Here is a 26,732-nt window from a genome sequence, read left to right on the forward strand (position 1 = left end):
CTGGACTTTTATCACATCAGGACAATCCTGCAGGAAAGCCTGAGAACTATCAGTGTGGTGCTGTACAGACAAGCAGCCAGCACTCGCTTGCTATGACCTTGAGTTTCCAATACCATGATACCGTCCCAGAATGTTGTGTCTTCTTTACTCCTAGGTTGTGGCCAAACATTAATTCACTGTGGTTGTGTGTAGTATTTTGGCAGGTTACAAATCTCTCTCTGAAGGTCAGAAGGTAGCATGAACCAGGACACGTAAGTGATCAATACTCAGGTTTTGGTTGTTGGCATAAACCTCTTGACTGAGGGAGTAGTTATCAGAACCCTGCAGTACTTGGGGTGAACCAGGGAGCTGCTGTGAGGGCACTGCAGCTGAGGGAAGAATGTAAGAAGTTAAATATCAGGTTAAAAATCAGGTTGAGAGGAGAATGGAAGCAGAGAAGATTTCCTCTTCCCCAGCTTTAGTTAAAGCTGAGTTATAAAACCTTTATTTACTTCCAACCACTAACTATGTGTAATACCTGGGATTTTTGGTTAAATTTTATGATGAGATTGTTAAAATTAGTAGATATTAATAGGCATCTTATTAAAATGTATACCTTGTAATAAGTATCCCTTAATAAAATAATTATAGTGCATGATAGGCTATTCTGTTGGCCCCAAATTATTAAAATTATACCCGCCAGTATGTATTGTAGTTTTTAATGGTTTTTGATTGGAAATCAGTCATCTGAGACAACAATTAATATTCTGTGCACATTATTTTTATCTTGTTCTTCACTGTTTATTAGAGAAAGGTTTCCATTACCTTTATTGTTGATCTTTTGAAGCAAGGCGAGCTAGTATTCCAGGAGAATTAGTGAGCTTAGGTACAGTATTTATTGCAGTGGTACAGAACATGTTCTGGACTTTGACCTCATTGTTTCAAAGTCAATCCCTGGGATGCCTGAGAAGAGGTAATAACTGGGCAGCAAACAACCAACAAACAGGAGGTGACTGTGAAAGAGGAGGGGAATTACTGTATAAAACACAGCACGTTGGATTGAGAGAACTTTAACCACTTTTTCATTACTTACCAAATAGATTAGTGGCGCCTCTTATTTTTCAGGTTGTGAAATAAACTAATAGCTGTTTAGATAACAATAACAGCTGTTATGAAGATCATCCTAGTGGATCCATATTAACTGGATTACCAACCATCATTCATTCATGTAAAAGTCTATGATTTATTAATGGTAACCTAGGCCTTGCTGGAAAATACTAAGAGACACAATGGGACTTAGGTTATGGCATGTTTTTTTTTAACTTGGACCTCTTGGTATGCAATGAGCCTTTGTTGAAATGATCTTAACATTTTCCTTCACCATTTGACAAATAACTCCTTTCTAAATGAATTCCTTGTAGTGAATAGAAACAGCCAATGTACTGTATGTTTGCTCTCCTCTTAACCTTGCTTTAGATGAGAAGGTTGGTATTTCTGATTATAAGCAGCTTGTGTCAAGAAGAACTAAACAGTGCTACTTTATGACCCAACATGGATTACCCCCATTCTTTATCATGCTTCTAGGCAATTAGCAAGAAATGTTATGCTGTCTGACTACACTGTGAAGACTAAACAATAATAAACTCAAGATAAAGAAGAAATGCTCCAGTTAATCTTTTTTTTGTCTATCTTTCTATCACATTTTGGAGACTGCACAAACTAAAACATTGCAGTGCATTTATTGTATAATTAGGTACAATATTTTGCTTTGTTTTATGAGTTTGTGATTGAAACTTTATCACCATAATTTTATTTTGCATAACTCATATTCGTTTTTTTTAAATGTTTAATGGTAAATGCAGTATTTCTGGCCATTTCTGTAAATTTTAAAGAACAATTGGGGTAACAATAGTCCTATTGATTTAGCCCAGTAGTTCTTCAACACCTGAGACTTACAGTATTATTATGTAGCATAGTGATGCAGTGCTGGAGCCCTGTGTTCCATTCTGGATCTGGGGTGCTCCCTGTGTGGAGTTTCTACATTGTTCATGTGCATTTCCTCTGGGTACTCTGGTTTCTCCCACTGTCCTAAAACATATTGGTAGGTTAATTGGCTTCTGGAAAAATATGTGTATGTTTGTGTGTCTGCCCTGCAATGCATTGTTGTTGCTGTACCCCTTCTTCAACTACGTCATCTCTGAACTGGACAAAGTGGTTAGAAAATGAATGAATTATTATTATTTTTTGACAGAACCTTCACTCTAAAAGGTGTCAAGAGCTGTTTCAGTTTGCATCTTAACAGGTTAAAGCTCTTAACCTCAAAGTTAAATCTTTGCTTCTGGACATGGAAATCACTCTTTTCACTTGTGAAATCCTTGTTTCATTGTCAGCTAACTGACATCTACCATGCTTTTTCTTCAAAAATGTCATCTGTGCACTTAAAATGACTACATTTACCTCTTAAAACTTCAGATCATTGAATCATATCAAAATGTATTTACATATATTAAATAATATGAGGATTTATATAAATACTGTTGGACTCCGTGAATGCACTTAGAGATGTCATAAAAAAAATCTTGAAATACAGTATAATTTAAAAGTAGATATCAGTAATGCTTTTAAGATATCACTACATGAACAGGGATTTTCTATACAGTATTTCAAAATGAACAGTTATCACCAAGTCTCATTTCAAATTAACATTCCTTCACAAACAGACAATTAATTTCAAAATGTTCATTTCTTATGGTCAGTATTTCCCTTGAAGTATTAGGCGAAGATCTCAGTGTGACGGTAGTGAAAAATATCAGTTCACAATATGGCTAAATTAAAGGTACAGTATGTTGGATTATGTAAACCAACTAGAAGAAAATGTGCGAACATTTTTTTCACTTAAATTTGTAAACTTAGCAATCGAGTGACATTTTAGTTTTGGTATTGGTTATTAATACAAGACTATGTAGCACACATCCTCAAATACTAATAATCGATTTCAGAACATCACTGAAGTTATAAGAAAGCATTAAGTCACCTGGTTCAAAACCTTACAAAGAAAAACACCCATTGTATGTCATCATTATATTCCTAATACAGAGTATAAGCCAATATCACTTGATTAAATATAAGACCAATGAACCATCTTTTCTATCTTGTGGTTTTAATAGCTTAATTAAATGCATAGGATTCCTTAGAAGGTTTTCCTCTGAGTAACATTTAGAAGCAAACAGAAATTGCATACCCATTTCTTGTCGTTTAATTGCTTCATTGTATTCTAGAGCATTAGTCTTCATATCTGTAATTGATTTCAAGCCATTATTGAAGTTTTCTATAAATCCATCTATTTTGAGATAATTAGCATTATGGTTGGTAAAACATATTATTCCATTGATCATTTAAGTTGATTCAAAAGCAATTGTAATATCATATGAATATTGTTCCACACCAATATCCAGTATTTAATCTTTGAAGAACACTAATATTATTTTCAGAACATTCTGTTAAATACACTGAAATTCAAATCATCTCTCTCTCATCCTAGCGTTAATCCCACATCAGCAGGGTCCGCTTGTCAGCACGCCCGTCTCCATTTGGTGGTTTGAACCAAATCTTTGAGCTGACGTTGCCATTAAATGCAACCGAGAATACTCTAGCCGGCGCATCGCTCCCCCTGCAGTCGGGGGGGGGGGGGGGGAGGAGTACAAAGTAATGTAGCCAATTCATAGAGGGGGGTTATTAGGAGGCATGGGAAATTTGGCCAGGATGCCGGGGTTACACCCCTACTCTTTTTGAGAAACACCCTGGGATTTTTAATGATCACAGAGAGTCAGGATCTTGGTTTTACATCTCATCCGAAAGACGTCACTTGTTTACAGTATAGTGTGTGAAATTCAAATTATCTGCGGCATTAAAAATAGTTATTATGTACAGTATCTCTACAATAGGTACATATAGCAAAATTCATTTAATTTCAAATTATTTACATGCAAGCACTGAGATACTGTATATGGGGAAAGAATAAAATGTAAGGTAACGTTTTTGGTAATTTCATTGATTTTGTGTGCTTTAAAATATCTAAACCAGGAGTGTCCTACTAGTTTCTAGAGTGGTAATTAGAGAGCATATTTACAGTAACTTTACTGATCAATAATTATTATCAGTATACAGTACGTTACTGATATAATATACTATATAATTATAATTGGCACAATAGAACATTTTCATTTTTCTTTTCAAACTGATGTCTTAAAATACATTCATGATTGAAAATATAAATTGCTATAAAAGCCTTTCATTCCTAAATGGAAGTGAAAGAAGACTAGGGCATTGATACCCAAGAATTAAACTTGACGTAATTGCTTTTGACAGGCAGTATGGTTGTCTATGTGTTAGCATTACTGTGGTCCAGTGATGAGGCCCTGGGTTAAATTCTGGACCTGTGGTGCAAACTGTGTGGAGTTCATATGTTATAGTATGTTGGTGTGGGTTTCCTCCCATATTCCAACAACAAAATGGTAAAATAATTGGCTTCTGGGGCAAAAATCCCCAAGTTATGAGTGTATGTGTGCATGTCCGTGTTTGTGTGTCTGTCCTGATGGACTGGCATCTCATCCAGGATGTACCTTGCCTTGTGTAATAACATAATATACTTAATTTATTTTACTATGTATACTGTTAAACTACCAGTAAAAGGCAGTGTTACTTCATTTTTAGACTGATTTTATCTGAAATGGAGGCAAATGCCACACTAATAAAATAAAGCACTTAAGAGAAATTAAAACTGGCATTGCTGCTGACCTCATGAGATGACTAACCCAGTAAAGTCACCTCACGGTGACAGAAATGTGATTATTAATTCAAGGATACTTATTATACACTTCTTTGAAGTTTTGAAGATGAGATTGGCTAATGAAGTGGATACCAATTACTTGGATTCAGTAAATACAGATCACATGAGATTTATCTTGGGTGATGAGAGCAAGTATTGCAAAGCAGAAAAGACTGAGGTGATAGCCAGCTACAGTATATCATCAGCACCCCCAGAATGGATACATGTTGATAATTGATTATATGCAAAAATGATGATAAGATGGGGCAGCACAGTGGAACAGTGGTTACCATTACTGCTTCACAGTATTATGGTCCAGGGTCCAACTCCTGGGATGTTTTCTGCATGGAGTTTGTACAGTTTGTTCTCCCAGTGTTTGCATAGGCTTATTCCTCAGTCCAAAGGCATACTTTTCTGGGAAAATTGACCCTGGTGGCTGTCTGTGTGAGGTTGTCGGTGTGTACACGGTAATTGACTTGTGTCCCAGCCAGGGTGTCAGGATAGGTTCTGGTTCCCCCTCGACTGTGTATTAGATTAAGTGGTTAAAAAGGGATAGGTGTTGTTCTGATGTCACAAATAAAATAATGGAGACAACAGTAACGGGCATCATGCCATAATGTATTTAACTACTTTTAATAAAGTAAATGTAGTTATCTCATCTGAAGTTTTCCCATAGTTTTTACATAATTTGGAGCAATTAAGAAGTGCTTTTTGAGCACAATTATGATATGACTAATAAGGGAAGATTACTGAATATTTTGAAAAGCTGCCAGTTAGGTTGTTAAATGTTCAGTTATCACAGATTTTGTTCTGTTTTCATACATTATAAGAGATGTTCTAAAGAATAGAATGAATCAGAGAACGTAGCTTGGCATCCTTTTATAAAAAAGCTAACAAATACTTATTTGAGTCAAATTATATGATTAATTGGAATATTTTAATGCTTCACCTCTTCATACCCTGAATCAATTATATTCCTTGGCTCATCAAAAGTAATGTACTTTAACAAAGCATTCAATGGGTGCAACTGAGATAAACATTTGAAGTGCTGAAAGCTAAACTTAGAATGCAAAGCAGCAGATGCTGTAGCCCTTGAGAATTGAACTTTGACATCCCTGCCTTAACTAATCAGATACATTGACAGTCTGACGTGTTTCTGGGACGAGTAAAGCCATCAAATAATGCCCAGCCTACATCAGTTGCTTTTTTATTTAACAAAAAGACATTTCCCAGAGGACAAATTACTTATTTTCGCTGTGAGTAAAATGACATTCCACCTAAGCCTGTGCAAGAAATGAACATATCCATTTTATCAGACCTGGAGAGATTATCAACTGTGAAGTAAAAAAATGACTTTCCAGTTAAGAAGTTCAGCATGTCCTTGAAGGTGTGTCTTGTTTTAGTTCGTTTTAAAAAAAACTCACTCCTTTTAACAAGCCCACTCCAGTACATTTCAACATTTCACCTGGTTTTCCAGACAGCACATTCAGTCAAGCATCCATACAGTATGTACTATCTAATATATCTCAGTACTGTGTGAATCTCAGTTTCAGTTAATTCTCTCATTTGCATAACTGTGTAATTATAAACAACATTCTTTAATTCTTACAAGCCTGTATTTGATTTATTTTATTTAATTACATTTCCAGAAGGCTAAAGGCCTGTTGACACTGGCAACAAAGTAATCTGATAGCAGAAATATTGCATTAAGCTTCTGATGAAATATTCTGCTCATCATGGCTAAGTGGTGACCAAGGGGCTACTGTATGTAATGAAATATATTCAATCTTTTTTTTTTTAGGAACTATTGTTTCATGCTTGCTGGATAACAGTTAGAGGGACCCTCATTAATTTACATAACAAACCAAACTGGTAGTTCTCTTTTGATTCTAAAATGATGACAAGACTGTTTAGAGAATTAAGTCTAATAACTCTATTTTGCAAGCTACACTACAACACTAATGTCTATTAGATTTCTATAACAAAATACATTCTTTTGTCATTACGTGTTTTTTGTAACATCCAGACACAATGCCAGTTTTACTCTATGCCCCATTATTATGATTAAGGTTTGACCTTAATTTCTCTAAATGGTTATGAGCTTGATGTAGGTTTTTTATGGGGGACTTTGCAGGACTTGCCTTTCCAGTACTGTATCTGATTTGGCAGCAGAGGAGCACACGTGTACAGGAGGTTGTGATGTAATGGTGACGACAGCCAACTTTTAGCAATAAAGCTGGTTTTGCTCATTGCAATCTCACTCTAAAATGTTTTGCTGATCTCCTTTTGTGATCTCTGCTCCGCTTGTTGTTATAGCACCATCAGCGTTAACAGAATCCCTTTAGTCTACACACATCAGGACTCCCAACTTTATCATCAAGCAGCAAGGTGGAATCAGCATCATTCACTCTCCAGCTCTGTCACTGGATTTTAATTGAATTATGTGTCTGTTGGACAGTTTAGACATATAGATCATCATCAACCACTGCCAAGCAACACAGTGGCTCTGGTGGCTATCCTGCAGATTGCACAGAGAAAGATAACTGTTGTCCATGGGCAACTTTTCTGCAAGCTTATACTGTATAATATCATGTCTTGCTTATGTTGGAACTCATGGAGCACTTGCCAGCTCATGACCATTTACATGGGAGCAACTGAATGCACCACATGCCTTCATTATCTCATGACTGTTTTGCTGCACACTTGCAAATAATGAAACAATGTCAACAAAACGTATCATTTCAAACTTAATTTTTAAGTGTTGCAGCATACAATAAACTAACAAGAGTGCAGTTATGAGATACTTCTCTAGCAACTAACAAATATGTTTAAAACTGCAGCCATAAAAGGCTAAAAGAATCATGTTAAGGGGTTTGTGTGGAAACTTTCTGACGAGCAATGAATGTCGCCTAAACGGTCGTTTTCCTAGAAGGTGATGGGAGAAGGGAAAGACATATGTTACTAATTTGAGGAAGCCATTCTGCACATCTTTCTCATTTGGTTGCTAGTACCTCACCTTTATTTAAAATGAATTTGTGTGACTGTTCCTTCAAAGATCCCATGAAATGAGGTTCAGTAACATGGGTAGGCAGCTAGTTTCCCACTACAGCATTCTCAGTGCAGTCCTGATACTCAGTTGTAATCACTGGATATCAGGACAGTTGGACCAAGGAAGGAGAGGTCTGGCTACATGTGGACCTAAAATAGTGCTTTATGATAACTAGAGGAAGGGCAAACAGAAAGCAGCTGTCTGAATGTCTGGGAGAACACAAGACTCTTCTAAAAACAAATGCATTTTTGTAAATATTATAACTACAGATTTGTGATATGACCCAACAAAAATGCTTAAATGTTGGCCACTATTAAAAATGACTTGGCAAAATTACTTCAACAGTCTAGAGCCTGTAAGTTAATCTGATTTTCTTAATTTTATTCCTGGCAAGTTACACGTTGTAGGTTCAGTATGAAAAATAATGTTAAAGTATTGCAGTAATATCTAGTTACTTATGTGCACAGCGTGAGCTTAGCTGAGACTCCACAAAAGAATCTAGATGCTCTTATTTTTAGTTTAAATACTTAAGAAACAAGATTTAACAATACGTGCCTAGTCTTACTTGTTGCTCAATGCTGCATCTAATCGAGGAAGGCTGCTCAATTATTAAACACTTATTTGTTTAAGTCACTGGTCTCTTCAATTGGAGGGTAATTGGAATCCACGTGTGAAGGTGGTCAGAATAAATTCCATAAATAACAGCTGAACCTGACTTTAATGTGTATGCAACAGCTTAAAAACTCTTAGTTGGGGGAAGACTATTGTGTTTTTTAAAAAAAATGTTACTCTTCTGGATTTTATGCATTGTGCAAATAAATAGTAATAAGGTGAAAGTGGCAATAGTATAATAGTTATATTACAATAATAGTATAATAGATCAGTCCCAGATTATGTACATGCCCAAGGGGAAAACTCTATTATGTTTGTTTAGTGCTATTTCATGTAATTAGCCTTTTCTCCTTTATCTATGGCCTGTATTCCAAAAACTTTATTTTTCCCATGCTGTGAAATATTTTATTGAAGTACCTAAATGTCTATAACCGTCCTGCTTCAATCTCTCAAATCTATTTATTGATCTCCAACTACAAAGCACTATAAGCTGGTCATCTTTTAATTCTACCTGATTTAAATTTTTATTCTTATTTTAATTTAAAATCTGTTCCTTTTTAAAAGGTATTTTTATTGTGCTGGTACAGGTACTACAGCAGAGTTCTCTCATATAAAGAAGAAGCCTTTTTAATATACTTTCTGTACAGTAGATAAATTACTTTATCAAGGTCTATCCAAGGCTGTTCTGTCAATTTCATCAGTTATTTAAAATATTCAGAGCATTAAAGGAAGCTTAAGCTGATAATTTCCACAATTGCCTTCTTTTTATTTGCATATCCTTCTGGTGTGCTTAAAATTCAGCTTATTCACAGTACCCTGACAGAATTGCAAGTGTGCTCATTTAAATAAGGGTTTACAGAAAAAGTGTTAGCTATTAGTAAAATATGCACTGCATAAGGTACATTAAAAATCTGAAAGGTTATTTCCTGTACTTAGACCATTTTTACATAGAGTAAGCTATCAGACATCATTTGCAAAAGTGTTTCAAGATGAACCTCTAGTATGAAGCACATTGACTCTGCAAAATATTAAATTTGGCTTCAATATATAGATTTGCATTGTGCAACACAAAAATAGCATACATTCTACTGAAGGCATTCTAGTGATGAATATCCCTGCAGATCTTACTGTAAATAAGATCATCCTAGCAGTATTCAATAGACAAGTCTAACCATTAATAAAACATTTAAAAACATGAGCATTGTTGTGTAGTGGTTTGATGGGTTTACTGAGACAATTATTAATTGTAGCAGTAATCACGAGGTTGTTCGTTGGGGCTTTTAGAAAATCAATCGTCAGAACAACTAACAACGCACACACACGGGTTCAATACACGGGATACATTTATTCATATAAACTGTGCACCAAACATATACTAGTCTGCCTGGATACGAGCGGCAGACCTTACTGTGAGGGTTATCAATATACAAGGTATATAATCTCGAAGAGATGCAAACACAAAGAGATACACAACAGAGAATATATGTCAATATATATCGTTCGGTTACCAAATCGCTTATCAGTGTTATTACCCACTGTTACTCTAAACTCGGAAGTAAATACATTACTCATGAATTAAATTGATAACAACTTGTGTTGAGGTACAATTGAATTCTCGAGACGCAATGTAGAACATGGGGTTTACTTATCCACTGTGTTTGGATTTGGAATTTCCCGGCACGAACACCAAACCAGCTGACAGGCTCTGTTGCAGCCTCTGTTCCAGCGGTTGTCCAATGGGCGTTGTGTCGGCGTCCTCTGGCTACCGGCCAACCAGTCGAGGTGCAGCTCGGAGTAGGACGGGCGGAGGAATCTAACTGCGGCGCGCAGGGCAGTCGTTGCTCCGAGGGGATCTACCAGCAGTCCGGCTGGCTAGTAGAAAGTCTCTATGCACAGAGTGTGACCGCGAGTCCTCACAAGTCACTCTTTTGCCTGGGAAGAAACTGGTCCGTTCCCGGTCCAGCGCTGCTTCTGAATAAGCTATTCAGGTTGTCGACGAGGGTCCAACTGTAGGCTGCCATTGATCAAGCGGAGCATTCACGTTGGTAGAATTCTGAGTACGTACGGGATCCTCGGCCTCGCGCTTAGAACAAAGTCCAAGTCCTTTTGCAGACAACAGCAGTTGTCACGTGATTGTCTCTGAGGATGCGCGAAAATGGCCAAGGAGAGCTCAGAACTGAGCTTGCGCTCCCTTTTTGATCAAGACCCAGATGTGTGCTGATTGGTTGAGAGTTTGGCGAGCATTGGAGACCCACGTGGTATTACCACGCCCTGCCAGTCCCTGATTGGTTGGTCAAGGTGAGATATACTGTAAGTCACTTACTCTTGACACTTAGGAATGCAGTCCAGATGTCCATTCGGCACTCCCTAGACTGATAGGCGCCAATGGATGACCATTGATCATGATAGCCAGGCTTAGCTAATTGCATCCCCGTCTGGGAGCTGGTTTCTTATCACAAGAAAACATCTTAAATCAGCTTGCATGAATTCTTTCTCTGTGGCTGCACCACAGAGATGGAGGGTGAGATGGGGCCTCTTTTAGGAGCATACCAACGCTTAATTCTGTCTTATTAACAAGCATTGCCGCTACAGTTGGTAATATTTTGTCACGAAAAGAAGCAAGTGCCTGTGTGTACTGTATGTACAGTACAACATATTTTTTGGACCACTATTTCAGACATTGTTTAATCAGAGTTTTAACATTCAGAAAAAAATGCACTAAATTGCAAACACTGGGGAAATGCAATTCCATACAATAATCAAATAAAAAATAAACCAACAACAGATTAATTGAATTGTGTAGATTATTACTGATACTGCAGGGTGCTAGCTGAGTTACAACAATGATGAAAGAAGCATGTAATCCTGTATTGTTCCCCCTTTTTCAACCAAGGCCTAGATTGAATTTTTACTGGTTTCTTTTTTGCAATAGAGTTACAAGCACAAATGTCAAATTTATCATATAATTAACTGTGCTTGGATTGCACCAAACCTGTGACTTTATAATATATAATTTCATCCATAAACTAAAAAACATAAGTTGTAAAAAACAAGGCACAAATATGCCATGCCAGTGACTGCAGCAGAACTCAGGATTGTGTTTTTGTGTTCCATAAGCATGTCCTAAAGCTCAAGGTAGAAACAGTGTTAAACATAAACACACTTTGGCACAACAAATAGCAGTTTCTGGCTTGTGATGTCAGCATGGTAAACTGGAGTTTCAAACCAGGGAAGAAAGAGAAAGATGAAAGAGATTTACTGCTCAGGAACTTTGGCACTGATCTGGAACATTGTTTCCAATGACTAAAAAGACTTTCACCAGACTCAGCAGAACATGTGGAAAACCCCTACTGTCTATTAGAAAAATGGTGGCCAGCTGGAAAACAAAAGGTCAAAGGGTGAACTGTGGTACTATTTAAGAACATAAAAAAATTGTGGAGCAAGGCTCTTGGGGAGAGATGGTTAATCGTGGAGGAGTTAACTAAGGATTAACAACACAAGACATGTACAGCTGCTTTCTGTTCCAACAATGCAGCGCTCTGACCTTGTCCTCCAGACGTTACTTGGGTTGAACTACGGAGTCTGACTAAGGGACTAAAGTATTGCTTCACCCAATATTCCATTCCAGCTTTGCCTATTACCAAAACCTGCATTCCTAAAATCGTTATGAACAGAATAGTTTTTACTCTGGGGATTTTGTTCTTTTCTCCCTCAGCAGGAAGTTTTAAGTGTTTTTTCATGCTGTATGTTTACTTTTTTCAAGAGATAGCCATTGCATAGAATATTTCAGAGTTTTTTTTTATTGTTTTCCCAAAGACTTTATGTTCTTTATGATTCTTTATGAACATCTACTGTGGTAAATTTACAATGTAGTTTAACTGTGCCTATACCACAAATTTACTTTTTGTTTGAAAACAAAAACCTGCAATTAAATGTCAGTGGTATCCCAGCAACTACTTTTTTGAAGAAACTGAGTGAAGTGGTACCTTAAGACAGAAGAAACTTGCTAAGGTTAAGGTTAATTTACCATAATTAGATGCCACAGCTCCATTACTCTATGAGGCATATCGTGTGGAAGATATCAAAAGATGGGAACAAAGATTAATTGGAAGATGTTGTAGATGAACCATTAAAAGAATGCTGAGAAGGCTTGGAGAAGACATAATTACAAAGCATAAAATCTGTACTAATTACCCTGGTATTTAATGACATTAACTATTTCTCAGTCATCTTGGATTGTGAATATATACTATATAGTAAACCAATATGGGCAGCATGGTGGTGCAGTGGTTAGCAGTGCTGGGGCACTGGGTTCAATTCTGGACCTGGGGTGCTGTCTGCATTGAGCTTGTATGTGTTCCCATGGGCTTCTTCCAGGTGCACCTGTTTCTTCCCACAGTCCAAAAACATACTACTAGGTTCATTGGCTTCTTGTAATTTGGCCCTGATATGAGTGTGTGCGTGTCTGTGTATACCCTGTGGTGGACTGTCTTCCTGTCCAGGATGTACCCTGCCATTGTTCGCCAGAATAGTCCCTGGCTCCCCTGTGACCCTAAATTGGAAGCAGTGGTTAGAAAAGGAATGGATAAACCAATACTAGTAGGTTTAAGCTGAGCATTTATAGTTTGATTTAATGAGAATCAAAACATCTGCAGTAGATGTCTCATGTTTATTGATCTGAAAATCACTCACAAAGAAAAGAGAAAGGAGTGTGATGAGTAAAAAGTGTCTAATGTTATATAAAACAGGATCCCTTTTTTTCAAACATTTATTTAATGCCATAAAATTCATTTGTATACTAAGACATGTTAAAAACTTAATGTACCTGCTCAGTTACAGGCATTCAAGCACCTTCTGTAACAAGAAAGTGGCATGATTTGCTTTAATGAAACAAGTGTAATTGACCCTAATTAGTGTCATTGTAAAGTGGCATGGTCATTTCAAGATGGCAATCAGTTCTAGAGCACCTAATACAAAATGTAGCACCAATATATAAATAACTTTGGTATTGTGTTATGTTTATTACGATATTACTTTCTAAGGAGAGTAATTGCTTTCCCTCCATAAATCACTGCTGAACACCAACTAAAAAAAAGCATAAAGGCTTCCTTCAGAAATTCCCATTAGTACCGCTCAAAATTAAAAGTGGTTAAGCATTATTATTAAAAGGTTGTCATATTAATCAAATGAATTAACTATGCCAGTGAATTTCCTAAGGGTAAAGCTCTTTAATTGTTCATTTCAGGTCAAGAAACTCTTGCAGCGTTCTCCACATTTTCATATGTGGAGATGTGAAAGTCTGAGCTCCTACTTGTCATAATATTGTTGAACACGGAAAATTGATTGATTATTTGAATGATGCCATTAACACAGTCTAAGGAGATTAACAAAGTTAATCTTCGACTGCATGGTCAGTACAGAAAGTTCTATAAGAAAAGAGAGGCTGCATCTACACCACAGTAGTGGATGCATGTAACATACTATTCTGTGTTGTCACTGAAACAATCTGAAACACTTTACTTTATTATTTATTGTTTTTTCCTCTTGCATTACTGCAAAACCTTTTAGCCTGCATTGTATTATCCTTTTCAATCTCTTCTTAATGATTTGATGAATATAGACCTCTGCTTTCTTACCTCTCTCCACTTATTTGTGGAGGCTTTTCTTCTTCAAACAATGTCATGTCACATTTGGCTTCCCTTATATTCTGCATCATTCTTTTAATGTCTGCATGCCAGGAATGATAAACATTTGTTTTGGATTATAAATATATACTTTTAAAATATAGACAAAATGAACAGGAAAGCTATTGTTAGACAGATCTACCATTTCACTTTTTGGCAGCTATCATCTGCATAAAATCTTCCATAATAACCATTACTTTCTTCATTACTTACTTTACACATACATCCTTGATAGCATTATATAAGACTGCAAGATAATACATGTCTGAATTTGGTGATCTGTGGCACACTCCTAATACTAACCTTTTAATGTGTTTTTTTTTCTGTCTAATTCTGACCCACACTGTCTTCAGACCCTTGAATCATCAAAGCTATGTTTTTATGACTGAATGCACTTTTTGATGAACAGTTCTACACTTCCACCTCCTCTAACTTCCCTGTCTCTCTGAAAGGGTGTGTATTCACTAATGCTGTGTTTGTCACAATCACTTTCTGTTAGCTATATTTCCGGTTATGCCTAAATCTTTCCTGTTTTCTGCATTACATTCCATCTCTCTTCAATACCTTACCAAAATCCTAAAGATGTTACTTATTTTTTCTCATTTGGATGAAATGCCATGTATACTGCTACAAAGCTGCAGGCATAATACCTAGAGTGTAGAACTGTGTGGTGAAAATGTTTAAGGCTACTTCGATCTAGAATGTTTCCTACTAAACCTAAGGGAACTAATAACAACTTCCATGTTACATGTTGTTCAGTGAGGAAGTGCAGTGTGATGCTGTTGTGATTTACTGAAACAGAAATTGGAAAAGTAAATTGCTTTCAAAGAAAACTTTGCTTTCAAAACTGTTAGGAAGCAATCAAAAATAATGATTTACAGATAATTTTCTAATCATACAATATACAATTTATTGATATTACACCAAAATATGCATACAGTAGCTTGCTGTAACAGGAGGCAGGAAAGGGAGTATGGATCCTGTGCAGGACTGTGGAGAGAGAGGGGGAGAGAGAATTCCAATCCAAATCGCAAGGCAAAAACGTAATCCAGGAAACAAGCAAGAAGGTGAGATAACGGTTGAGACAGCAGAAGATCAACAATCTGAAACACAAGACTAAACCGTAAACGAGGGGGCAGGCAAGAAGGTCTGATACCGAATAGATAGTAATAGTAAAGAGTACACATTTGGGAGCTTGAGCAGAATCTGCAATAGGGAGCAGGGAAGTGAGAAAAAGGGGAACTGAAATAGTGACGGGAGTGAATGGTGATAGGTTTATTACTTGCGGTGTGAGCGTTTGTTAAGTGCGTGGGAATGTGAGATGGGTCAGAGACGCGTGCGGAATGCGTAACTGTCACAGTAAGGTGAACCCTTTGGGCGAGGAATGTTCCTGCCTCGTGTACGACTACGCCACCTAGCAAACACATGGGGTGCCAGGGCCCCTCTACAAAGCCACAGGTTCTGTTTATCTCCCAGAATCACCAATGCACACACAGACCAAGCGACAAGCATTGTATTGTATAAGTGCTGTTTTTATTTTGTAACTATATTCACATTCACTGTCACCTAAAGACACAACCAAAACAGCATTGGCAGCTACAAAAGGTCCTTCCAAGGGTCATAATGAATCCAGAGGGACAGCAATCGTTCCTGTAAAGTATTGAAGAGAGGCCACTCGAACATTTCTTCTTAGTCCCTGTAGTCTCTGATGGCCCACTTGCAGGAGAGGGGTACCAACCAGTCCTAATTCCCCAGTCTCTGTTCAGGTTACACTAGAAATCCTCTCTGGGCTGTGTTACATTCCTCTCAGTTTGTATCGGCTAGCTGGGACGGTTTCTTTGTTCCTTCCCTTCAGGTATTAAAAGTCTCTGTACAGTACCTCTGTTCCAATGCCAAAGTCCCCCATGGTCATCAGTTCCTGAACCATTAGTTCTTGCCTCTGTGGTATCGCACTCTGCAGCTTCCCTTGTGCTCCCTGTGTTGTCTCCAGGGTCCAGTGGGAATCGGGAGCACACTCTGTTTTTATTCCTCCCCTTAGTCAATCAACCTCAGGGGATTTTCCACTGTTCTTGTCAGAATTGGGTTAGCCCAATATTTTACCAGGAGGAAGCTTGGATTGTTTGAGGGGTGTGGGATTGCCGAGCCAGGTGTTACGGGCCCTTATCACGTCTTTGTTTATTCTACGGCTTCCCATCTTCCTCCCTTGGTCTGGTTTATTCCATGCTGAAGAGAGAAGAAATAAACACAACATTTCGGCTGTGGAGCCTTCTTCAGATGTGAGAAAAACAGGGCAGTAAGTAAAGGTTATGTAGCGGGAGAACAAAAGCTCGGAGAGAGGAGGAGCGAGAGGCGGGAGCAGGGGACAGAAAGATAGGCCAATCAGGAAGTGTAAAGTCAGGATAGGTGAAGAGAGGTGTGAAATGAAACCTACAATGAATAGAGAGAATTTAGAAGAAAAAATCGATGTTGTCGCTGCATAATCGTTGTAGCCGAAGGAACTGTGAAAAAGGGAGAGAGTTTTTAGTGTGTCTGGGATGAAATGAGCTATACAGGAGATAGCTGTGTGAATCCATGGGTTTGTAATAGACCAAAGTAGAGAGTCAGGGGTAGTTAATGGAGAAGTTGATGTCTAGAAATGGAAGAGTAGTGGAAGATATGTTAACTGTATATTTGAGGGATGGGTGGAAGTTGGTGAAGTGATGCAGAAAGTGCTCAAGCTGGTCGTTAGAGCATGTGGCGGCACCAATGCAGTCATCAATGTATCGCTTGTAGAGGTCAGGGACTTAGCCAGTTTAGGGAGCGAAGAAGCGTTCTTCTACCCAGCCGACAAAAATATTGGCATAGCTGGGTCCCATTCTGGTGCCCAGGGCAACTCCACTAAGCTGTTGGTATAAAAGGTTATTGAATGAGAATGCATTCAGTGTGAGGACCAATTCTGCAAGGCGTACCAGGTTGTGGGTGGGTGGATCAAGCACTGTGCGTTTGTCCAGTATGTACTTGAGGGCTGTAAGGCCGTCATTATGGGGAATGACGATGTAAAGAGATGTGATGTCCATGGTAAAAATGTAGCATTCAGGGCCTGGAAATTGGAAATCATTAAAAAGTTGGAGCACATGGTTGGTGTCCTGATGACAGGAAGTCCTGTTGAGAAAGGCCGAGATGTACAGATGCAGCCATTCAAAACAAGCAGGGTACGCTGCGGTATAATGCGGTGGGCGTGTCGCATCAAAACGCGGTGTAATGCTTCATTTACCATATGCAAATTAGATGTTAATAGTATCCGGAATCGCCAGGAGGAGCTAATTAAGCTTAACCTTTTATGTACAGCATTTGAGCTGTCCCCAGAAAACGCTGGTTTCGAATCCTGATCACAGCTGAGGGACAATCTTTATTCAATTAAGAATTTAAGTTGTATACTCTTTAGACTTTTACATTTAAACTGTGTATTACAGCATGTTAATCATCACTCATTAAAAAGTTGGTATATTTTATGAAAGCAAGATTGCTCAGTTGGGCAAAAGTACACAACCTACTTTTATCATAAATATTTTAATATTTAGTAACATAAACATATTATGTAAACTGTATATGGCTGGTATTGGTATTTTAAAGAAAAAAATACACACCAGTATTCCACTTTCTCCCTAAACATTTTAAGCATCAAAGTCTTACATGTGGTTATTTTGGAAACGTTTTTACTTGCTCCTTCTGAACATATTAAGATTATATACTTTGTGAAAGTGATAGTCTTTTAACCTTTTCTGTGAATTCACTCATTATCTGCTTAAACAAACGCATACTTTTAGAATTCGATTAACAGGGAATATAATATGGAATCACGTATCTAAACAAATTAATAACGATATAATTATATTCATGTACTGTCTGGCAGAATAAACTGAAGAGTTAGTTAATGCTACACAGAATTATTAAGAATTATCACCTCTTTTTACACTTGAGAACATTCCACTCAGTGGGCGATGCATTGTTATCTCAATCACCTGCTAATTCATTTTACACCACGGAAAGACAGGAGAATGTGATTGTACTGTATCTGTATGGAATGTGTGTTGCATTTACAAAATTAAAGTGTTTAAAGTGTATAATTAAAAAGTTAAAAAAACGTAAAGCTTACACAAAGATTCTAATATGATCACGAGGAAGTGTATTGCATGTCTAATGGTCTACCCCTATTTTGATTAAAATCGCAAATGCGTGTTTAATTAAATGCCTGTTTTGATTCGCAATGTGACAATGAGAACCGGGGTAAAGTTAACTTGAAGTTCAAAAATGATTTTGGCACGCCTGTAGCATTTTCACAAAACCTCCTAGAGTTGTGAGAACACTTCCTTTGTGTATATTGTACATTGTGAATGTTTTCACAGCCTTCACTTTGTCATCTTTATGCCATTTTTTTGACCACGCACGAATATTCTTATGTCCATATCTTCACAAGGAAATCAATGCGAATTTTAATACTAATTAAATGACCACGGGCACTTTCCACCCCCTCTAAATTCTCAGAGTAGAATAAGCTAACCTTAACAGTTCACCTCCCCACATGCTCAGAAGGACCACGTAAAAACGTTTCCGAAATAATAATAATAATATCAGCGAACATGGTTTCATGGAGGGCTTCTCAGAAAGTTGGGCATTCAGGTAGATTGCCAGGTGAAAGGATTTGTAAATATATAAATAGAATTATATTGTTATTAATTTCTTTAGATAAGCGATTCCATATTATATTCCCTATTAATCCAATTCTAAAAGTATGCTTTGTTTACTCCAATAACGAGCGTATTTGTAGAAAAAGTTAAAATGATCACTTTTCACAAAGTATATAAACGTACAGTAATATGGTCAGAAGGAGCACATAAAAACATTTCCGAAATAACCACATGTAAGACTTTGATGCTTAAAATGTTTAGGGAGAAATGGAATACTGGTGTGTATTTTTTCTTTAAACTACCAAGACCAGCCATACACAGTATATATAATATGTTTATGTTCCTAAATTAATATCATTTATGACCTTCAGATGCTTTATGGTCCTCTTCTTTTTATGCTCAGCTACTAAAAATTCCCTTTAGTGGTAAAATTCCATGTAAATATTCAATACTAAGCGGATTAAAATGTGCACAGTAAAGAGATTAAATGCCCCTGTCGGTCATTTTGGCCAGCCAATCACATACCCCAGTACGGCACGGTGGCTCAAGCGTAGTTGTGTGCGGCATGGGTTTGTACCGTGAACTTTGAATGGGTGCATCTGTAAGTAGTCGGACAGTCACATGCTAATACGATGCGGTGTCCAGGGGTGTTTGTGGATTTTATGGAGGAGGTAAAATTGAAATACCTGTGGATGTTCAATGATGAGCCAGTTTGCCTCCTGGGGGGAGCTCCTTACTGCTGATAAGAAGGGAGATGGAGGATACCACTTCCTTTTGGTAGTCAGTGGTAGGGTCCTGTTGGAGTGGGAGGTAGGAAGAAGTGTCGGTTAGTTGTCTAGAGGCTTCAAAGATATATAGGTCCTTACGCCACACCACAACAGTGCCTCCTTTGTCCGCTGGTTTGATGAGGATATCATCTCTGTTGCGGAGAGACTGGAGTGCCTGAATTTCTCCTTGGGTGAAGTTGGACCTGTGTTTACTGGGTATAGAGAGTGTCTTGGGAGCTTGATTGGTGCATTGGTTAATGAAATAATCGACTGGTGGAAAACACCTGAAGGGGGGAGTCCAACAGCTCTGTTTAGGAATAATATTGTTAATGACATCAATAAACAGATTGTTGTCAGCTGCTTGTAAGGAGGAATCTTCAGCAAAATGTGCTCTGAGACGGATCCTGCGGTAAAAGCTGTTGAGGTTGACTCTGGTCTGGGGAATGCCCAGCTTCCTGGGAACAAAACTGAGGCCTTTGCTGAGGGGGAATGCTCATCCTGTGAAAGGGAAAGGTCAGAAGGTACAACATGGTTTGGATTGGTGAAGATGTTAGGGTTGTTGATGGTTTTCTTCTGTAGAAGATGACTCAGTTTTTTATCCTTCTCTGTAGTGAGAAACTGGTAGAGTTTGGAGTCGAGAGATCTAATGAGGATAGTTATAAAAGGAAGATAATGTGGAGCTGTCAGACGTAAAAAATTCATTAGCCTCTTTGATGTTGATGTCAGAAAGGATAATCTGTTTTTTTGAGGGAGAAAATGGTAGAAAGCATTAGTTTCCTAGAAAATTGCTGTAGAAGTCTCTGAGTGTTACTCTGGGTGGTATCAGAGTCAAAAGAAAAGGTATTAAATTTCAGTTTCAATTCAATTTTCAATTTCAATTTAAGGAATGTTATTATGTCAACGACATCTGTAAAGGAATTAAAGGTGGTTAGAAAGCCTGGTCTTGGAACAGATACTGTAGCTGTGAAGAGACGGAATGCTGGTTTAGTGAGAGAAGGGGGCAAGTGGCCCAGGGAGGAAGAGAAGGAATGATGAAGAGATCTAGAAAAAGATTTGGAGGAAGGCATAGTGGGTCGCAGCAGGTGTAGGCTGTAGTAGTTCAGGTGGGAAGCTGCGTCAGCATGTGTAGTCTGCAAAGGAACAAGTAATAGGTTTATTCCATGCTGAAAAGTGAAGAAAGAAAACACAATGTTTGGCCATGGAACTGAATTAGAATAATTAATTAGAATAACTGCAGTTGCCACCCTTGAGTGAGAGGCAACATTGACACCATCCTGGAAATCAACATAATCCAATCAATTACAGCTTGTTACTGCCTCAATGGCCCACATCCTGCAACATAACACTTGCATAACAATACAGCAAGAGTAATAGAATATATTTGAAATTTGAGAGTTAATACTTCAGAGTTAAAACACATTGTTAGATTGTTAGAAATATTTAATAACACTTAATTCCAAGTGTAATAATATGCCTTGCCACTACAACATATTTCTCACATTTCTCACATTTTATTTTTTGTGCATAGTTAGTACACAGTATATTGATTCAGCAGGCACATCTACCTAGCTTGTAGTACAATACTGTACACAGGTTCAAAGATAATACAGACAAAGTATTTTATTTCCTATACAGAAACCTGGCCACAACATACATTAGAGTACCTCTGCCATGAACTGAACCTGCTGAATTAGAAGCAGGATCCAATTTCTCATGTCACTAGAAATTGTGCTTTGTCAGGATTTCTGAAAAGGGTGAGTAGTTGGACCCATGTGCAAAGCCGTGAGGAAGGTACTACAAACAAAAGTAAATCCAAGATTCCAAATCCAAGTCATTAGGCAAGAGCCAAGTCAAAAGTAGGAGAACCAGGTCGGGAATGAAAGGAGTCAGGTCGAGAATAGTAGAGCGCACAAGAGAAAGCTGTGGAAGACTTCTCAATAGTGATCGTAGGTAAACCGGTGAAGAGTGTTTAAATATTGAAGAGAGAGAATTAGAGAATTAGTTCCTGGATGAGCATGTGGGAATGCCAGGGCGCTTACTGGAGAAGGTACGAGTCATGACATGCTTCAGGAGCAATGGTGCTGTTTTCCAACAGCCAACCATCAAAAAGCCATGGGACCTGTCCCTTCTTTGGCTACCTTTAAGAATATGGATGGACCTACTCCATATTAAATACTGGACATTCCAAGTATTGTGTTATTATAGCTCTTTATTCCAATATTTGAGAAGCTAACATTTATTTGTAAGCAGAAACTAAAGATGTGCTGGGTTGTGCTCACACGTTTGCTTTGAAAGAAGTTCACTTCACTTGCCATAAGGTAATCAGAGAGCTTGACAGATATACCATGTTAGGTTAAATTACTTTCAAATTAAATGCTTTTTTGTTACACAAACAAAACCAGATTCCTGGGAAACAAAGCTAAAAATTGGTATAATGTACTGGATTTTCAGAGGATGTATTCTAAGTAGAACCCTCAAAAGAAGAAGGAATTCTGACTACATTTGTTGGCAGAAGTTTGGTAGGGGAAAGAGCTGAAGGGTGAGACAGCATCAGCTGGACACCTGGTGGAGCAAAGGAGGGTATGACCTTAGCAACCAGGGCTATGACCTTCACACCCTCGGGGCATAGTAAGGGGCTCCTAAGGGGACAGCGAGAAAAGGAATAAGGAAAGGGGAAAGCAAAGTATTGGGGAGGAGAGTGGAGTGAGCAGAATTAATGAAATAAGAGAAGGGGGGGGGTGAAGGAAATGAAATAGCGGTGGTTGTTCAGAGTTCTAGCAAGGGTTGACTGTTTGTTCAAGAATAGGCAAGAAAGTGATTCCGGTCATCTCCTCCTTGTAGCAGGTGAAAATGATTAAGGTATACACATCTGACTCCGGCAACATTGAAACACAGAGTGCTAGAAAAGATCCAGAGTTGTGGTTAGCCTGGGAGTATTCATACATACAGTAAGTGACCAGAACTGTGGGTTTGACCTTCTTTTGAATTTCTGTTAAATAATACTATGTTCCAAAAACATCCACCAGCAAAACTCTCCAAAATTGGTATCCTGGCGCACATCCATCTTCAGCACCGAAGAAAGAAATTAAACCATGTATAGCCCTTAATTGCCAATGGCACCACCTTACATGTAGGTCTTGACAGTCCCAAATAATATGTTCTATTTTACTCCCATATTATCCCGTCTACACCAAATAAAAGATACAAGAAAGACGACCGTGCCCGTGTTTTAATCATCCAGTCAGTCAAGTGAAGAAGACATAAACAACTGAAGGCTACTTGAGGACAAGCACTGTATGCAGTTGTATTGTCACAGTGTATTGTCTCTCTTTGCTTTGTCTTTCCACTCTCTCTGTTCCAAGTCTGGCTCCAGTCTGTTCAGCACCCCACACAGTTTCCTCACTTTTGTCCATGTGACAGAAGGATGTGACCCAGGATACCAGATGGTGCTTATCTGTGAGAGTAGTGCTATAGAACTTTTGTTTCTTCTGGGACTTGTTTTAGTTTACGTGGGACCATGAAGTTAATGTTTGTTTCTCGTATGTATGTGTCCCTTGGGGATATTGTTGTATGTTCTCTTATGACGTACTGATATGTCATAATTATTAGAGGAATTAAAATACTTTTATGGTGTATAACTGTTTGTGCAGGTCTGTGGATGGTCCAGGAGCGTACAAAGAACTTGTTGGGAGATTTGTCCTAATTAAAATTACTAGGTGGCATAGTCGGCTACAAGTCATGTATACTACATATTGGGGTCACCACTGGATATATTATTACATTTTTCCAGAAAGGTTTAAACTTTGTAGAATAATCTAAAAGAAAATAAAAATTAGTCCATCAAATCCCTTTATTTTTCATAAAGTACATACAGTATATGTTAATTCTCAGATTCCCAAAAGCTGAAAAAATGGTTGTACAGATGCAGCCATTCAAAGTGCGCGGTACACACACATACCGGAGGTAATTGGCTACGGCGTCACGCATTGTGACGCACGATGACGCGCGGTACCGCGGTACGTGATTGGTTGATCGACAGGGGCACTCGTGGTCCGTTGGTCTGTCGTAGAAAGATTTACAGTAAACATCTTTACTGTGCCCGTTGTAGTATTGAATATTTATATTGAATTTTACCACTAAAGGAAAATCTTAGTACCTGAGCATAAAAAGAATAGGAGCATACTGCAACGCGTGTGAAGGCCATAAACGATATTAATTTTGGAACTTAAACATACAGTATATGGCTGGTCTCGGTACTTTAAAGAAAACATACACACCAGTATTCCATTTCTCCCTAAACATTTTAAGCATCGAAGTCTTTAACTAACGTGATACCGGAGTCAACAAGCATACTTTTAGAATTTGATTAAAAGGGAATATAATATGGAATCGCGTATCTAAAGAAATTAATAACGATATAATTATATTCATGTTGCAAAAAAACTGCAACGGACATAAAAACTCCAGAGCTTTTGAGCTCTGGTTGAATGATAAGTGTCGCAGTTTAAATAATTTTCGTAGTTAGAAATTATGGAACGCTCTGTTAAAAGCAAGGGAGTTTTTATGTCCGTTGCAGTTTTTTTGCCACATGAATATAATTATATCGTTATTAATTTCTTTAGATACGCGATTCCATATTATATTCCCTTTTAATCAAATTCTAAAAGTATGCTTATTGACTCCGGTATCACATTAGTTAAAGACTTCGATGCTTAAAATGTTTAGGGAGAAATAGAATACTGGTGTGTATGTTTTCTTTAAAGTACTGAGACCAGCCATTTACTGTATGTTTAAGTTCCAAAATTAATATCGTTTATGGCCTTCACACGCGTTGCAGTATGCTCCTATTCTTTTTATGCTCAGGCACTAAGATTTTCCTTCAGTGGTAAAATTCCATATAAATATTCAATACTTAAACGGGCACAGTTAAGACATTAAATATACATATACATACTGTATACAGTACAGTTTGCATACGGTAATATGTTTATGTTCCTAAATCAATCTCTTTTATGAGTATGTGAAAGGCATGGTGAATCGATTCTCAAAAATTACTGTACTTTGCATGATTGGAAACAAATGCGTGATTGCGAAATGCTGTGGTGTTACTTTTACAAAGATGGTCAATGAAAAAAAGAATGTGGACCAGGGCAATACTTTGAGTTTACACTTACAGCTTGTCCAAGGTCATTCATTATTAATACTATTAGTAATATCTTCGTTAAAGACTTTGATGGCGACAGCTCAAACATGAGAGGTTGAGCTTTATTAACTCCTCCTTGCGGAAATTCCGGATACTATTATTTTGCTTGTGGTAACTAGCGGTATTTACCGGTAACTCGCGGTAGACTGCGTACAGCGCACCGGAAAATAATGCGGTATCGCCCGCGCTTTTTGAATGGCTGCATCTGTACTTACAGCACAGTTCTCGAAAGTCAGAACTTTTTACTTCATACAAATACTGTTGCCTTTAACATCAAATATATGTTTCATCACAGTAATCAAAGCAGATGTCTTAAACATACTGCTGAAAGTAAAGCTGAAAAGCCTGCAGGAAATATAGCTTGTTACAAACTAAACAGCATTTTGCTAAGTGACAGTGAGCACCTTTTGTATTTCAAATATTATTGGTGATGTCACTTAGAAAAATCTGTAGATAAATACATATTAATTTAGTGTTAATCTTTTAACTCCAGCCTTAGGGCGTGTGAAGTGTTCCTGTATATACATGTATATCTTTTGCAACATTTAATTTTGAGAACGGGGATATACATATACTTTCCCCAAAAATCAGTAAGCAGTAAATCTTTTACCCACATAGGAAAATATAATTTACTGCTATAAACCTATTAATGGTTTTGGTACCATTTTCTTTTAAATAGATAATGCTTATTTAACACTAAAAACTATATATTTTTCAACAAACAAAGGAATAAAGAAATCAATTAATTAACAATGAGCCTAGCAGTCTTTCCTTATGATTTAAGATCTGCTGATTTACAGGAGAACAGTAATATTGTAAACCAATACTACACTTCAAGATCATAGTAGTTGAGCATCACTCTTCTTAGACTGCAGTAAAATATTTTCAATTTTCCATCAGCAACAATATCTACAAGAGACAAACTCTTGTCTGCTAAAAATGTTCATCCCTCGTGGTGACACTAGCACCAAAAATTGTTTTCATTCAATTAGTCAAATAATATAATTTATTTTACTACTTTCTTAAATTCTATTTTTAAATCATTAAAAAATGTTAGTTTCTTAAAATAATGGGAGACAGCTTATAGAAACTACTGTATCAACTTTGCTGACATTGGTATTCCATCTGTTGCATTTCAGAGAACAATTAAATTATGTTTTGACTAATGTAAAAATATGCTTTCGAAACTATAAAAACTCTAAAAATATGTATTTTGAAAACTATCAATGCAATTTGGAAAATGTAATTCTTTGCAGACAGCGTAACCAATTTCATGCATGCACTAAGCTTATGGAAGTTTGAACAGAGCTGAACACATGCTTCAATTCACTTCATCACATTCTAATAACTTCCCACTCACCAACTCACATGATCACAGATGACACGTGGAACCATTGCTTCTTTTATTTCTGAAGTCTAACCTGACACTTTCACTTATTTCACTTTTTGATATATGTTGTGGGCATAAGGTTAATGCACTGAGTTCAACGTTTACACTACTGTATATCTAGCCTAGGTACAGTCTTCAAGCATACCAGAAAAATAGGAAAGCCAAATGTTGATGTAATGATTGTCTCTATATTTTAACATCACTAAACCATGCCCATCTTCAGCCTCGTGTTCTGCAATAGTATTACATTTTCTGTAGTTTTCTTGGGAGAGGAGTTTATAGATCTTGATGATTATCTTATAGTATTTGAAATGTTTCTAAATTTATTATGAAATTACACATTTATTGCATCAAACTCTCATAATATAAATTTTACATGTTGTCCTTTCACTTCAAAAGATGGAGCAATTAATTGACTCAATTCAAATAATTTTGTGTAAGTATTATCTATCATGGGTGATATAGTAGCATGGCAGTAAGCGTTACCTCCTCAAAGCTCTTAGATCCTGTGTTAGATTCTGGACTGGGGTACCTTCCAGTATATCTGGACTTG

General features: G+C 37.4%; 1 pseudogene; it reads right to left on the minus strand.

Annotated features, from left to right (window-relative positions):
- Positions 1 to 266: 266 nt before the first annotated feature.
- LOC148661700 (uncharacterized) lies at positions 267 to 20,356 on the minus strand (annotated as a pseudogene).
- Positions 20,357 to 26,732: the final 6,376 nt, after the last annotated feature.

This window comes from Lepisosteus platostomus, chromosome 6 (genome assembly GCF_059453375.1).
Source record: "Lepisosteus platostomus isolate fLepPlt1 chromosome 6, fLepPlt1.hap1, whole genome shotgun sequence".
Lineage (NCBI taxonomy): Eukaryota > Metazoa > Chordata > Actinopteri > Semionotiformes > Lepisosteidae > Lepisosteus > Lepisosteus platostomus.